The sequence below is a fragment of the Choloepus didactylus genome, chromosome 13 (assembly GCF_015220235.1).
Source record: "Choloepus didactylus isolate mChoDid1 chromosome 13, mChoDid1.pri, whole genome shotgun sequence".
NCBI classification, from domain to species: Eukaryota; Metazoa; Chordata; class Mammalia; order Pilosa; family Megalonychidae; genus Choloepus; species Choloepus didactylus.
In genome coordinates, this window is record NC_051319.1 from 38,661,613 (window position 1) to 38,676,712 (window position 15,100).

A 15,100-nucleotide genomic window follows, 5' to 3' on the forward strand; every position below is an offset into this window, starting at 1 on the left:
ACATTTATTATTATTTTAAATTTATGTTACTTTTCATTAATAGTTACACTTTTGGTTTTTAGTTTCCTAGGAACTCTTACTCCAAATTGATTTGTTTTTTTAATTTTGGGAATAAACCACATCATCTCTAAAGATGACATTAAATATTATAACAGATATTTACTAAATTGGTTCATCTTTGCATATATTAGGCCATAGTAGATTAGTCTTTAAAGATTCCTGCTGAATGTGATGTGAGCATTTTAAAGGATATAAAGAAATGAATGATAGGTAAATATTTTTGTTTCACATGCCCTCATTTTCAAATTTTTGTTCAGGTTGTGCAAGTGTCATGGAAGGAATTGAAAAGTTTTCACTCTTTTTCTGTGCTCTAAAAAAAGAATTTGTGACAAGGAACTATGGTATCTTTAAAAGTTAAAAAATTTAAAACTCACCTCTTGGGCTGCCTGGCAAAAGAATCATTGCCCTAGCTGTAAGAGGTTTAACAGTCTGAATTCTGAAGGGGAAAAATTGATGAGATGGATGTATTTTCCTCGAATCACTCTCTTTAACCATGCTTTCACCCACCCATACTCATATACCATACTGTGAGGGAGGAATATCAGGTCAGAGTAGTGGCTACACAGACTTTGGAACCAGGCCTATACAGGTTCATTTTGTTATTGCTAACAAAAACATATTTTTATAATGTACTATTAACTATAGTCTATGATTTAAGTTAGGGTTCAGTTTTTTTGGTGACGTTTCCTGCATTTTTTTAAAAAGTAACATATATACAACCTAACATTTCCCTTTTTAGCCATATTCAAATATATAATTCAGTGCTATTATGTTCACAATGTTCGTCTACCATCAAACACTATCCATTATCAAAACTTTGCCATCTTCTCAAATAGAAGCTCTGTACATATTAAGCCATAACTCTCTATTCCCTATCCCCACCCATCCCCTTGTAACCTATATTCTAGATTCTGACTCTGTAAATTTGCTTATTCTAATTGCTTTGTATCAGTGAGATCGCACAATATTTGTACTTTTCTGTGTGGCTTATCTCAGTAAACATGATGTTTTCAAGTTTTGTCTGTGTTTTCACAGATATCAGAACTTCATTCCTTTTTATAATTGAATAATATTTCATTATGTGTATATACCACATATTGTTTATCCATTCATTGGTTTATGGACAAATGAGTTGCTTCTATCTTTTGGCATTTAGGAATAATGCCACTATGAACACCAGTGTGAAAATATCTGTTCCAGTCCTGGCTTTCAGTTATTTTGAGTATATGCCTAGAAATGGGATTGCCATGTCATATGATAATTCTTAGTTTTCTGAGAACTGCCAAACTGTTTCCCATGTGGCTGCACCATTTTACATAACCACCAGAAATGAATGAGTGTTCCTATTTCTCCACAAACTCTCTAAGACTTGTAATTTTCCATATTTTAAAAATAATAACCATTCTATTCTGTGTGAAATTGTACCATCTTGTGGTTTTGATTTGTATATCCCTAATGGCTAATAATATTGGTATCTTTTCATGTGCTTTTTGGCCATTTATATATCTTCTTTGGGTAAATTTCTGTTCAAGTCATTTGCCCAATGTCTAATTGGGTTGTTTGTTTTTTAGTTCTTGAGTTGAAGAATTTCTTTACATACTCTAGATGTTAAATGCTTTTCAGACATGTAATTTCGAAGTATCTTCTCCCAATATGTAGGTTGTCATTTTCCTTTAATGATAAAGTCTTTTGATCCACAAACATTTTTTTTATTTTGATGAGGTCCTATTGATATATATTTTTTCTTTTGTTGCTTATGTTTTTAGTATAAAGTCTAAGAAAACATTGCCTAACACAAGGTCATGAAAATGCTTCTCTACATTTTCTTCAGGAAGCTTTATATTTCTAGTTCTAATACTTAGGTCTTTGTGACATTTTGAGTTGCTTTTCTGTGAGTTAGGGGGCCACCTTCATTGTTTGCAAGTGGAGATCCAGTTTTCCCAGTACCAACTGTTAAAGACTATTCTTTCCCAAGTGAGTGACATTTACCCCTTGTCAAAAATCAGTTGGCCATAAATGTGAGGATTGATTTCTGAACCATTGATTCTATTCCGTTGGTTTATACATCTGTCTTTGTGCCAATACCATGCTGTTTTGATTACTATGGCTTTGAATTACATTTAAAGTCAGAAAGTGTGAGTCCTCCAACTTCATTCTTCTTTTTCAAGATACTTAGCATAGTCAGGGCTGCTTATACTTCCATACAAATTTGATGATAGACCTTTCTATTTTTTTGCAAAGGTTGTTGGAATTTTTATTGGTATTCACTGAATCTGTAAATCACATTGGGTAGAATTGACATCTTAACAATATTTAGTCTTCCAATCCATGAGCATGGAATGTCCTTCCACTTATTTAGGTCTTTTATTTCTTTTAGCAATGTTTTGTAGATTTCTGTGTACAAGTCCTTTACGTCTTTTGTTAGATTTATTCCTATATATTTAATTCTGTTAGTTGCTATTGTAAATTTTTTTTCTAGACTTCTTCTGATTTTTGATTTCTAAGTTATAGAAACACTACTGATTTTTGGATGGTGATCTTGTACCCCACAATTTTACTGAATTCATCTATTAGCTCTAGGAGATTCATTGTGGAGTTTTTCAGGATTGAGTGTGTATAAGACCATATCATCTGCAAATAGGGAAAAATTTATTTCTTCCTTTCTAATTTGGATGTTATTTATTTATTTATTTATTTATTTGTTTGTTTGTTTGTTTATACCTAATTGCTCTGGCTAGAATGTCCAGTACAATGTTGAGTAACATTGGTGTCAGTTACTCAACATTGTACTCAACTCGACTTGTTCTTTGTTCCTGATCTTAGAGGGGAAGTTTTCAGTTTTTCACAATTAAGTTCAATGTTAGCTGAGGGTTCTTAATATGTGCTGTTTATCATTTTGAGGTAGAGTCCATCTATTACTATTTTCTAAGTGTTTTATCAAGAAGTGGTGCTGGATTCTGTCAAAGGCCTTTTCTGCATCAATTGAGATGATCATTGTTTTTTTTTTTTTTTTCCACCTTCATTCTATTAATGTTTTTGTATTATATGCATTGATTTTCTTATGCTGAACTACCCTTTCAGTAAGGTGTGTAATTCTTTCAATAAGCTGTTGGATTCAGTTTGCTAATATTTTGTTGAAGGTTTTTGCGTCTTTATACATAAGAGATATTAGGCTGTAACTTATTCTCCTTGTGGAATCTTTATCTGCCTTTTGTATGAGGGTGAGTTTGGCTTTATAAATAAACTAGGAATTGTTCGCTTCTCTTCAATTTTGGGAAGAGTTTGAGCAGGAATGGTGTTAATTCTTGAAATGTTTAGTAAAATTCCTTTGTGAAGCCATCTTGTCCTGAGCTTGTCTTTGTTGGAAGATTTTTGATTGTTGATTTAATCTCTTTACTAGTCATTGATTTGTTGATCTTCTATTTCTTTTTGAGTCAGTGTAGGTAGTTTGTGGGTTTCTAAGAATTTGTCCATTTCATTGAGGTTACTGTTCACAGTATGCTCTTATAGTCCTTTTATTTCTGTGGGGTCAGTAGTAATATCCCCCTTTTCATTTCTGATTTTACTCATTCGTGTCCTCTCTCTTTTATTCTTTGCCAGTCTAGCTAAAGTTTTGTTGATTTTATTGATTTTTCAAAGAAGCAACTCTTGGTTTTGTTGTTGTTACTCTCTATCATTTTTTAATTCTCTATTTCATTTATCTCCATTCTAATTTTTATTTCTTTCCTTCTTCATGCTTTGAGTTAGGTTTGCTCTGCTTTTTCTAGTTCTTTCAGTTTTGATGTTGGTCTCTGATTTGAAATACTTCTTCTTTTTTAATGTAAACATTTAGAACTACAAATTTCCCTCTCAGCTTTGCCTTTGCTGCATCCCATACATTATGGTATATTGTATTTTTGTTTTCACTTGCCTCAAGATATTCCTAATATCCCTTGTGATTTCCTATTTAACCCATTGGTTGCTCAAGAATATATTGTTTAGTTTTCATATATTTGCATATTTTCCATTTCTCCCTCTGTTTATGATTTCTAGCTTCAACTCCTTATTGTTGGAAACGATACATTGTATGATTCCAATATTTTTGAATTTATTGAAACTTTTCTTGTGACCCAATATATGGTCTTTCCTTGTAAATGATCCATGTGCATTCAAGAAGAATATATATTTGGTTGTTGTTGGGTGAACTGTTCTACAAATGTTTATGGTGTCTATGTCTAGTTGGCTTAGAGTATTCTTCAAATCTTATATTTATTGATTATCTATCTAGATGTTCTATGCATTATTGAAAGTGATATATTAATGTTTCCTACCATTAATGTAGAACCATCTATTTATTCCTTCAAATCTGTCAGTATTTTCTGCCTGTATTTTGGGGCTTTTCTCTTAGGTAGATATATATTTATATTTGTTATGTCTTCTTGTTGATTTGACCCCTTAATCAGTATATAAAGACCGTATTTGTGCCTCATAACAGTTTTTTTTTTTCACTTAAAGCCTATTTTGTCTGATATTAACATTAATAATCTTAACCACAGCTGTGATTTGGTTACTTCTTGTATGGAACTATGTATTTTTTCCATCCTTCCACTTTCAATCCCCTTGAATTCTAGCTGCATCTTTTATAAGCAGCATTTGGTTCAGCCATACTTTCTTATCCATTCTGCCAATCTCTGCTTTTGACTGGAAAGTTCAATTCATTTACATTTAAAACCACTACTGAAAATGCAGGATGTTCTGTCATTTTGCCATTTAGTCTTTGTAAGGCTTATGCTTTTTTTGTCCCTTAATTCTTCTCTTAGTGCCTATTTCATATTTATTTTATTTTTTTGTATAGCAATGTATTGAGTCACTTCTTATTTCTAACTGGATATATTTTTCATATATTTTCCTGTGGTTACCATGGGGTTAAAATTCAACATGCTAAATATATAACAATTGTATATTATTTGATATCAACTTGACTTCAATAGCATACACATACACTATTTCTATACCCTTTCATTTCCCACAGTTTTTGTGCTTCTTACAAATTTTATCTTTGTACATTGTGTGTATAAAACCATAGATTTATCATTACTTTTTATGCATTTGCATTTTAGCACCTGTAAGGAAGTAAAAAGTGGTGCTATATACCAAAAATGTAACAAAATAGTCCTGGCACTTATATTTACCCAAAAGGTTACTTTTATCAGAAGTCTTTATTTCTTTAGGCCATGTTGACCACTGTCTGTTGTCCTTTCCTTTCAGTCTGAAGAACTTTATTTAGCATTGCCTATAGGGAAGATCTAGTGGTGATGAACTCTGTCAGCTTTTGTTTTTCTGGGCATGTCTATCTCTCCCTCATTTCTGAGGGGAAAAATCTCACTGGATATAAAATTGTTGGTTCACAATTGTTTTCTTTCAGCACTTTAATCATTTCAAATGGCTGCCATCTTGCCTCCATGGTTTTTTTTAAAAATCAGTAATTAATCTAATTGGGACTCCCTGTACATAATATGTTATTTTTCTCTTGCACCTCTCAGAACTCTTTCCTTGTCCTTTGCACTAGTTTTTTCAGTGTGTGACAGGGCATTTTTTCCTTCAAGTTTATGCTGTTTGGTGTTCTCTGGACATCTTAGATGTGCATATTCACTTCTTTTGCTACGTTTGGGAAGTTTTCTTTCATTGTTTCTTTGAATATTCTTTCTGCTCTTTTTCTCTTTCTTCTCCTTTTGGAACTCTCATAATGTGTGTATTGTTATGCTTGATGGTGGCCCAGAGGTCTTAGGCTATTTTTGCTTTTTATAATTCTTTTTTCTTCCTGCTCCTTAGCAGACTCTTTTCAGTTGTCTGGTATTTGAGTTCACTGATTCTGTCTTTTTCTAGCTCCAAGCTGCTGTCAAAACCCTACAGGGAATTTTTCATTTAAGTTATTATGGTCTTCAACTCCACTAGTTTTATTTGGTTCCTTTTAAAATTTTTATCTGTTTTGAGATTCTCATGTATTTCATTAATTATTTTCCTGAGATCCTTTAGTTCTTTCTCTGAATTTTCCTTTATCTTCTTAAGCACACTGAAAATATTTTTTAAGTCTTTTTCTGTTGTCTACAATCTAATCATCTTTATTGATATTTTCTTGATTTTTACCCTCTTCTATTTGATGGGCTATCATTTCCTATTTCTCTGTTTGTCTTATAGTCTTTTCTTATGCACTGTAAGTTTTAATATTTTTAAACTTTAATTTTGGGATTTATTCCCTGATAGGTCTGTTTCTTGAGTTTGTAACCAGCTGATGTTATGGCAGAGATTTTCATAAGTGTTAGGAGCTAACAAAACCAAGCAAACCAAAGCCAAAAACACCTTTCACCATTTTTGCAAATTGGCTTTGTGTTGGCTGGTGCTCTCCATCAGAGTTCAACCTCCTACATGGATGTCAGCCTAAGGCAAATGCAAACTAAAGGGGCCTCCCTGTCTTTTCTGGGCCTTCCTCTTGTCCTGGGCTGGTGCTTGTTACTGGCCTTAGGAGTTCCCCTCTTTACAGGAGTTTAAATTCCCCTTTATGTACCAGGAAATAGACCTTCTCCCTCTCCCAGGTTTTCTGCTGCCAGACATAAAGAGGTAGCTTTTGCCTCAGGCTATCCATGTCAAATGCTTCTTAAACTGCTTTCCTCCTCTCAAGCTGCTATTGCCTGAAAGTCAAATTCTGGGAGGGGGAGCACACCGGAGAGCAGTTTCCCAAGTCAGTCTTTCCCAGCTTGAAAGAGGCCAGGGACCCACAAAAAGAGTGCCAGCTCCAAACTGCCCTGGGGAGGAGATGAGGGAGGAGCTAGGAAGTGCACCAAGAGGTTCTTCCACAGCCCCCAAAGCAGCACTTTTTTGACTCAGCCCTTCAACTGTGGCTCTGAGGAAGTGTATGATATTTAGATCTCTTCTACCTCCTTTTTCCTGTGTAAATTATTACAATGCTTCCCTCAGACACAGGTCCCCAGTGATCAGAAGTAGCTATCAAAAGCAATGATTAGTGATTGGCCAGCATCCTCCCCACCTGAGTCTTGGGGAAAGGGAGTTTTTGTCCTTTTCTGGTCCAGTAAGTTATGCCAGCAGCCAGATTCCACTGCTGTGTGCTGTGAGGGTAGGGGGGTGGGGTGGACAATGGGAACCACCACATAGATAGAGCAATTTCCTGGACTTTACTGTAATTTACCAGCTTCTTCTTTCCACTCATCCCTAGATGCTATACAGTGTTCTGCTGGATTCCAGAGTTTTGAAATAGTTGATTCAGATGTTCCTGCATGTTTAGAAGTTGTTCAAGTAGAGGGACTGTTTCCTAGAGTGTCCTTCTCTGACATCTTTCAACTTAGATCTTAAGAAACTGATTTTACCTCTCTAAGCCCCAGTTGCCTCTAAAGTGGAATAAAAATAGCCTGATGATAGTGTTGTCATGAGAATTGAATTTGATATTGTCCATTGCAGTTATTGATACAAAATAAAGAATAATTATTAGAGTTGAAATTTCACAGTGTACACACACACACACACACACACACACACACACACACACATACACACACTACTTGAAAATGCATTTTGCAAAATTATACTCCCTTCTACAATGATTTCTGGGCAGTTTTCAGCCAGTTCATCATAGTCTGTTCAGCAATAATGACCTATCCTCACACTACAGTTAAATATCTTTAGCTGCCACCACCAGGATTAGCTGCCACATTTTCAAGTCCCACTCTTCCTCTTTCTCTTTAGAAATGAGGTGGGCACATAAAGGGAGTTCTGGGCTCTGTTAATCAACTACATCTACACCTGGATGGCCTGAGTTTGGATTTATCTTGTTGATTAGGAGAAATGCCTTGGTGGGCATTCTTATTCCTGCAGCCCTCTGCACCTTCAGAGGGAGAGCCAGCTAAGAAGCCAACTACCTGAAAGGGGCAGTGATCACTGTGACTCCTCTCTTCCCCAGCCATCATGCAGCAAAAGGCTTCCAGTCCACAGATATACCATGAAATTCAGGCTTCTGGATAAGGAACTGATTAAACATTCCTGCACTGAAGGTCCAATTTCATAACAGAACTATGGATAGTCCTTAGAGGACCTGGTTATATCTCATGATGGTGAAAACTGATCTTTCTCTAAGGAATAATTTGGTTGGCAATTGGGAGTGGTGAGATGGGGTAGTGATAAGGGAGGTATGGACAGAATGACAGATTGATTTTTTTTTAACTAGTAAAGCAGGAATACAACCAGCATGATGTATTCATCTAGAAAAGCTATTAATCTCTCAACCTTATTTTTATACTGAATTATTAGATTAAATGATTTCAATTTGACCTAGTTATTTTATAGTAAGTATTAACATAAATTTTAGTTCCATTGATGGAGGGAAAACATGGATTCAGTAACACTGAGCTAAAAATAAATCCACTTTAAGCTGAATATTTCTCATTCTCATTTCTTTACTTTAAAGATAAATTGCACTAAAATCTAACATAAAAACTTTTTTCTGGGAGCAAATTTTGGATTTTTAGGAGCTGGATGAATTCTTTAAAACCAATGAGATAACTGCAGGAATAAGTCATTAAACAGTATTCTACTGACTTGAAGAAATCTACATACAACATCTTCATGTATGAACTTATATTCAAACAATACTTTACATGTCAGGGATTAGGAAAAAAATTGTAGAGAAGGCATTTTTCTATTCTGCTGTGGTTTTAAAGAATCCAAAGAATAGCATGTCCCCACCTAAAATTTGATGTAAAAATGAATCATCCATCTGGTAGTTCTTAAAATAATTGAATTTTGCTACATTGTTAGCAACATATTTTAAATGCTTGATCCAAACACTTACAAAGTTCTCATATATTTCTTGACCAAACACTGTCATTTCTAGACTGATTGAAGTTCTCTATTATAACAAAAGTCCCCTGCTGTTCCCAAAGAAAAATGGGTCATTAATTTTTGTTTATTTCCATCAACAAAATGGATACAGTCCTTTGAAAAGAAAAGGTACAGTCTACATTCAACTGGGAATTCCAAAAGACTTTTTTCTACTTTGAAAAACAGCATTATAAATCTCATATAAAGGAAGTCAAAGAAAATCAGCAATGGAGACTATATTCTTTTACTTAGATGTTGTATTCTGACTGCTGACCATCCCAATATTTGAAACAGAGACACAATAATTGGATCCTGTCTATCTTGCTTTCCATATGGCACTGGAGGTATTTACCCAATGATTAATAGAGAAGATGCTAATTAGTGTACCTGGTGATTAACAGAATGCTTGGGAAGAAATTGCATGGTATGACAATCATGAATTTTTAAGAATGCCTTGCCTTGCCATTAATGCTAGTCCATGAGAAGTCTGAGTTGCCCTAACTAGGTAGAATTTTCTTGGAGTTCATAATATCAAGTAAAATTGCATACTTCACTGTTATTTTAATAACTTTTTGCCATTTTGGAGAATGATTCTTTAAGATATAATGAAAATGAAGGTAACAATGCATTGTTTTAGCAAGTTATTTGAGGATAAACCAAACCAATCACTATAGCAATCTCTTGTTATCAACCATTAGCCCAACATTTTGCTGGTTGTAAAAAGAAATGAGATTGGAGGAAAAGACATGGCCAGAGCCAGTATGATTTACTGATGGGCTCAGTCTCTAAGCTATAAGTGTTTCTGAAGACCCAGAATGATGTGGCTATATCAGACAAGAAAAGCTTTAAATAGTCCTTTAATCTATTTAATTCAGTATAGCTAAAGGAGAACTGTTCAATCCATAGGTAGGATTATTTTTCTGATATTACTATCTGAATAACAGGTTTACACAGTCACAGTTATGCCCATAACTTCTGTGCCCTATCTTGTCAAACCTAGCCCAATCATCAGTCTGTCATGAAATTTCAGTTCTCATCTCTTTCTCAGATACAGAACTCCTTTGGCTATTGGTTCAGCATAAAAAAATTAACATTTTGTCAGTGTTGGCTTTAAACCAGAGACTCGTCTAGTTGCTAATTTTTTCAATCCTTACCAAAATCCTGATGAATATACTTATTATCAACATTTGATAGATGAGGAAAACCAGGCACAAAGAGTTTAAATAACTTTTTCAACCCATTTCAGACAGTTTCCAGTGCTTAGACTCAACCCTACACTGTACAACCTCCCTGCTGTAAACATACATCAACCAGCTTGCATTTACTTCACTTCCTTTTCTTTACCAGGCCCCAGTGGGCTTCTTCTCTTGTCGTAACTATCAAAAACTAATTAGGGAATCAAAGTAGACTGACATGAAACTGTTAAAGAATAACTGTTAATGAACAGCTGCAGTGGTGGCAAGGCTAGGGTCCGTCTCCGCAGCTGGTGGACGGACCTGGTGGTTAACATATACCGGAATAGAGTCCATCAAGAATGGGGCTTGGTGGGGTCAGGGAACCGCAGCCAGAGGTGGGGAGTTGAATTCTGCCTGGAGGTTTGCTCTTCTGCCTGCCTCCTTCCCAGCTTTCTGCAGAAGAGAGAAATAAGATTACACATACTTTGAGAATTCCTCCAGCACCCCATAACTAAGCAGAAGGATAGAAGAACTCAACAAGACCTCAAGTGGCATGTGGAAGCAAAAGTAGTGTGCTTTTATAGAAGATGAGATATTTCCAACAGGTTTATAATGCTTGCAGACAAATATGCAAAAGAAATTGAAGAAGAATCAGAAACTACAACTGAGGCCTATTTGACAGATAAGCAGAAACAGGAACTCTTTTTGTCATGTCAGAATGAGTCTCTGCCTGCAACACGTATGGTATAGGGGGAAAGTACATTGTTGCCCGTCTGAATGAGATGGAGTCAGTACTGTCATATCTTGATAAGGAGGATACCTTTTTCTACTCATTGGTTTATCACCCTTCAATGAAAACACTATTAGCTGAAATATTAGGTGAAATCAGAGTGGGACCTAGATATCAAGCAGACATTCCAAAAGTGCTCTGGAGAATCAGATGACAGGGAACAGTCAAAATTGGAAGTTAAAGTCTGGGATCCAAATAGCCCACTTACAGATTGACTGATTGACCAGTTTTTAGTTGTAGCACCGTGCTTTTGGAACATTCACCGGAGCCTTTGACGGCAGCAGTTCTGTGAGGCAGCCTTGTTTACATATGAGTGCAGCTGCAGCCTCCCAAGACACCACCCTGTTTCACGGTATGGATACATTATATTGACACAACTATGATTTGATCAGCGCCATTAGTGTTTTAGTACCACTTGGAGGACCTGTTTTATGCAGAGATGAAATGGAAGAATGGTCAGCCTCAGAAGCAAGCTTATTTAAAGAGGCACTGGAAAAATATAGCAAAGACTAAGGATAAATGTCAAGACATTCTCCCTTGGGAATCATTGACTAGCATCATTGAATATTATTACATGTGGAAAACTACTGACATATATGTGCAGCAGAAACGTCTAAAAACAGCAGAAACTGTGAGTAAACTGAAACAAGTATATATCCCAACTTACAGCAAACCAGATACCAACCAAATATCCACCAGCAACCGCAAACCTGGCTCTGTGAATGGAGCTGTGGCGACCACATTGCAGCCTCAGAATCCCCTCTTAGGGTGAGCTTCTGAGAGCTGCTATGCTGTGCAGACTCATCAGTGGTATTCTTGGGGTCCGCTTAATGTGCAGTGTAGATTATGTGCAATTTGTTGGCTACCTTCGAAAAAATATGGAGGCTTGAAAATGCCCACCCAGTCAGAAGAAGAGAAGTTATCTCCCAGCCCAACCACAGAGGATCCCTGTTTCAGAAGTCACATGTCCTGCCAGTCCATGCAGGGGATGCCAGTCCAAAACTCTAGGAGTCCAAAGTTTGCAGTGAAGACCCATCAAGCTTTCTTCCTTCACACTACACATTCACAAAATTTGCTCATAAGGTCGCCAAAAATACCCTCTGGCTGCAGCAGGCAGCAGGACGACCATTTGTTCCTATTAATTATGCTGTCATCAGGGCAAAATGTAAGATGCTTTTAAATTCTGATCCTTATGTTTTGTACTTCTTACCATTTTCTGTCTTTCCCTTTCTCTCTCTTTCTCCCTGTCTCTTTTTTGGTTTGTTTTTTTTGCAATAAATATAAGTTCTTGTGTAAAAAACATAGTAATAAATTATGTAACATTTATTGCAAGTATTAAAGGAGTTCAAGAAAAGGGGAAATGCATATAGGCAAGTAGTAAAAGCATTTCATGGCTAACATTTGATCCTGACATTGCAGGGCAGATTGGATTCAGACAGATAGTGAGAAATAAGAAATTTCCTTTTTACGTTAAAGCGCAGAAGTAGACAGGAAAGATATCCAGCATTCCTAGTATGCACAAATATCTGTGTTAGTTGATAGATGATTAACTACCAAAGACAAAAAGAAAAAGAAAACATTCCTGGTCTCTGCCCACAAAATTCCTGCAGAGACTTTTTAGGATTAGTAAACATGAAAATTTGAGAAATTTTATGTTCGGTAGATATGGTAAGGACTAGATTATAAAAAATTCCATTAGCTTGAAGGAAAATATTGGATTTTATAGAGGTGGTGTTCCCATTTGCTAACGTTGCTGTTATGCAGAATACCAAAAATGGATTGGCTTTTACAAAGGGGCTTTATTTGGTTACAAATTGGCAGTCCTAAGGCCATGAAAGTGTCCAAACTAAGCATCCACAAGAAGATATCTTCACTGAAGAATAACCAATGACGTCTGGAACACCTATGTCAGCTGGGAAGGCACATGGCTGGTGTCTGCTGGCCCTTGCTCCCGGGTTGCATTGCCTTCAGCATCTGATTCCAATAGCTTTTTCACTAAGCATATGGAGGTTCTCTCTTAGTTTCTCCCAGGCAAACTTGGGGCTTCATCACTTAGCATCTCCAAATGTCCTTCTGTCTGCATCTCCAAGCATCTCTGCATCTCTGTCGGCTTCCAAGCATCTAACATCTGTGTGTCCTGGCTCAGCATATCCGGGGCATTTTTATCTCTCTGCTCTCTGTGTGAGCTCCCTTTAAAGGACTCCAGTAAACTAATCAAGACCTACCCTGAATGGGTGGTGTCAAATCTCCATGGAAACATTCAATCAAGAGGTCACACTCTAATCAAAAAGATTAGTAAGTCAGCTCCCACAAGATGGCATTAAAGAGCATGACTTTTGGGGGACATAATATATCCAAACCAGCACAAGTGGGAATAGTTCAAAAATACAGATTCTTAATAGAGAAGAGTTACGTTTTTGAAAAGTAAGCTACAATAAACTCCATTTTGTTTAGTTGCAAAATAGATGAGGGAAAAATGTCTAGACTTACTGGTATTGATAGTTTCCCAACTGGAGGATTTGCCAGTTTATCCATTGATATGGTTAGTCATAGCAAAATAGATGAGGACAGTATGGTAATTTTCCTAAGGTTAGTAAGCAATTTTTTTAGGAAAAAAGCTATTTATAACATTAAATAATAATGTTAGTATATATTATAAATATGCAAATATATTAATGTTATGTATTATAAATATAAAAAATTATAATAACTAACAAGTTCTATAGCAAGTACAATTAAACAAATTGGTTAACAATGACAACTATTTGAGACTTACATTTAATAACTGGCAAAAAGAGATCCTTTTCTGTTAATGGCAAAATATCACAGGAAAGCTTCTTACCATTTCAGTAGATAAAACTTGACACAATCTCTATTTCACAAAGGCAAGATACTGTGTGTACTTGATTTCTTTTACATAAGATTTTCAGCCTGTCTAGCTAATCCACTTTGCGTTTTGCACCTTTATAGTAATTGGTATGTAAACAAATATTCTTCAGCATTCTTTATCTATATTTATTAATGACTAGTTTGATACTCTTAATTAACAAAATATTGATTTTAAAGTTCTTAAGATCACTCAAAGTTTCTTATTTCATGTCATTATGATTTATGACCTATGGCTCACTTTTAATTCTAATTATAACCAAAACTGAATTAATGTGCTTTTAAGTATATAATTAGTATTTCTCCATGTTACATATCTGCAGAAGTTAATGTTTTTCTTGGTGAAGTACTGATATTTTTATGAGTCTGGATCATGAGGAACCACAGTTAAAGAAGCAGGCAAACCTACCACTCACACACATAGAGCTATTACAAAGGTGAACCGCTTGGAAGGACCATCAACACTGGATCTTCTTAAGACCAAAAACTTCCTTCCTCATCTGCCCTTCTAGAGTCTTGCAGGCCAATAGGAGCCTTTTAAGTAATGGCCCTAAATATTATTCTAGAGTTGAATGCAGTGTTTCCATACCTTGACAGCACATTGGAATCATTTCTGGAGACTTTAAAATGGTGTTTTCCAAAATGTCTCTGGACAATGACCCAATGCCTAGCCCATGACCCAAAATAATTATACTCAAATGTCTTGCCCCAGACACAGGCTTTAGCTATTTTTTCATCGAGGAAAATTCATATAACATTAAATCAACCATTTTAAAGTGAACAATTCAGTGTTGCTTATTACACTGCAACATATTCAACTACCATCCAATCTAGTTCCAAAAACATATTAGATATATTTTTAAACTCTTTGGGTGGTTTCAAATAGCAGAAAAAGTTAAGGACAAATTAAAAAAAATAATAATAGTTAAATAAACTCTTGGCATACAGGTCTACTAATGAGAAAAATAAATTTGGTGGGGAGGGATAACAATTCACTTAATTGAGGTTCAAAGCTAGTGTTCTGTATCAACTGTTAATGCTGATATATAACAAAATTTTATGTTTTTCATTTATGAAAATATCTTTTTATGCAGATAGGAGCTTTCAAATAATGATATCAAGACTTGAACATGAGATTTTAATTTAGCATATTTGTTATCTGAAAAGTGTTTACAAAATTCTATCAGGAGCCTGTGGCCAAATTGAGCCCCGTGTCTCTTGTTGTATAGCCCCAAGCTATTTTTGTTTTTTTACAGTTTTAAAGATTTGTATAAATGAAAAAGAAGATTTGATACAGGCAATATGTTGTCTGCAAAGACTA

General features: G+C 35.4%; 2 pseudogenes; one reads left to right on the forward strand and one right to left on the reverse strand.

Moving 5' to 3' along the window:
* Nucleotides 1-555, reverse strand: part of LOC119507670 — a 55,131-nt pseudogene extending 54,576 nt beyond the window's left edge.
* Nucleotides 556-10,584: 10,029 nt separating this feature from the next.
* LOC119507671 lies at nt 10,585-14,891 on the forward strand (annotated as a pseudogene).
* The last annotated feature ends 209 nt before the right edge of the window (nt 14,892-15,100 follow it).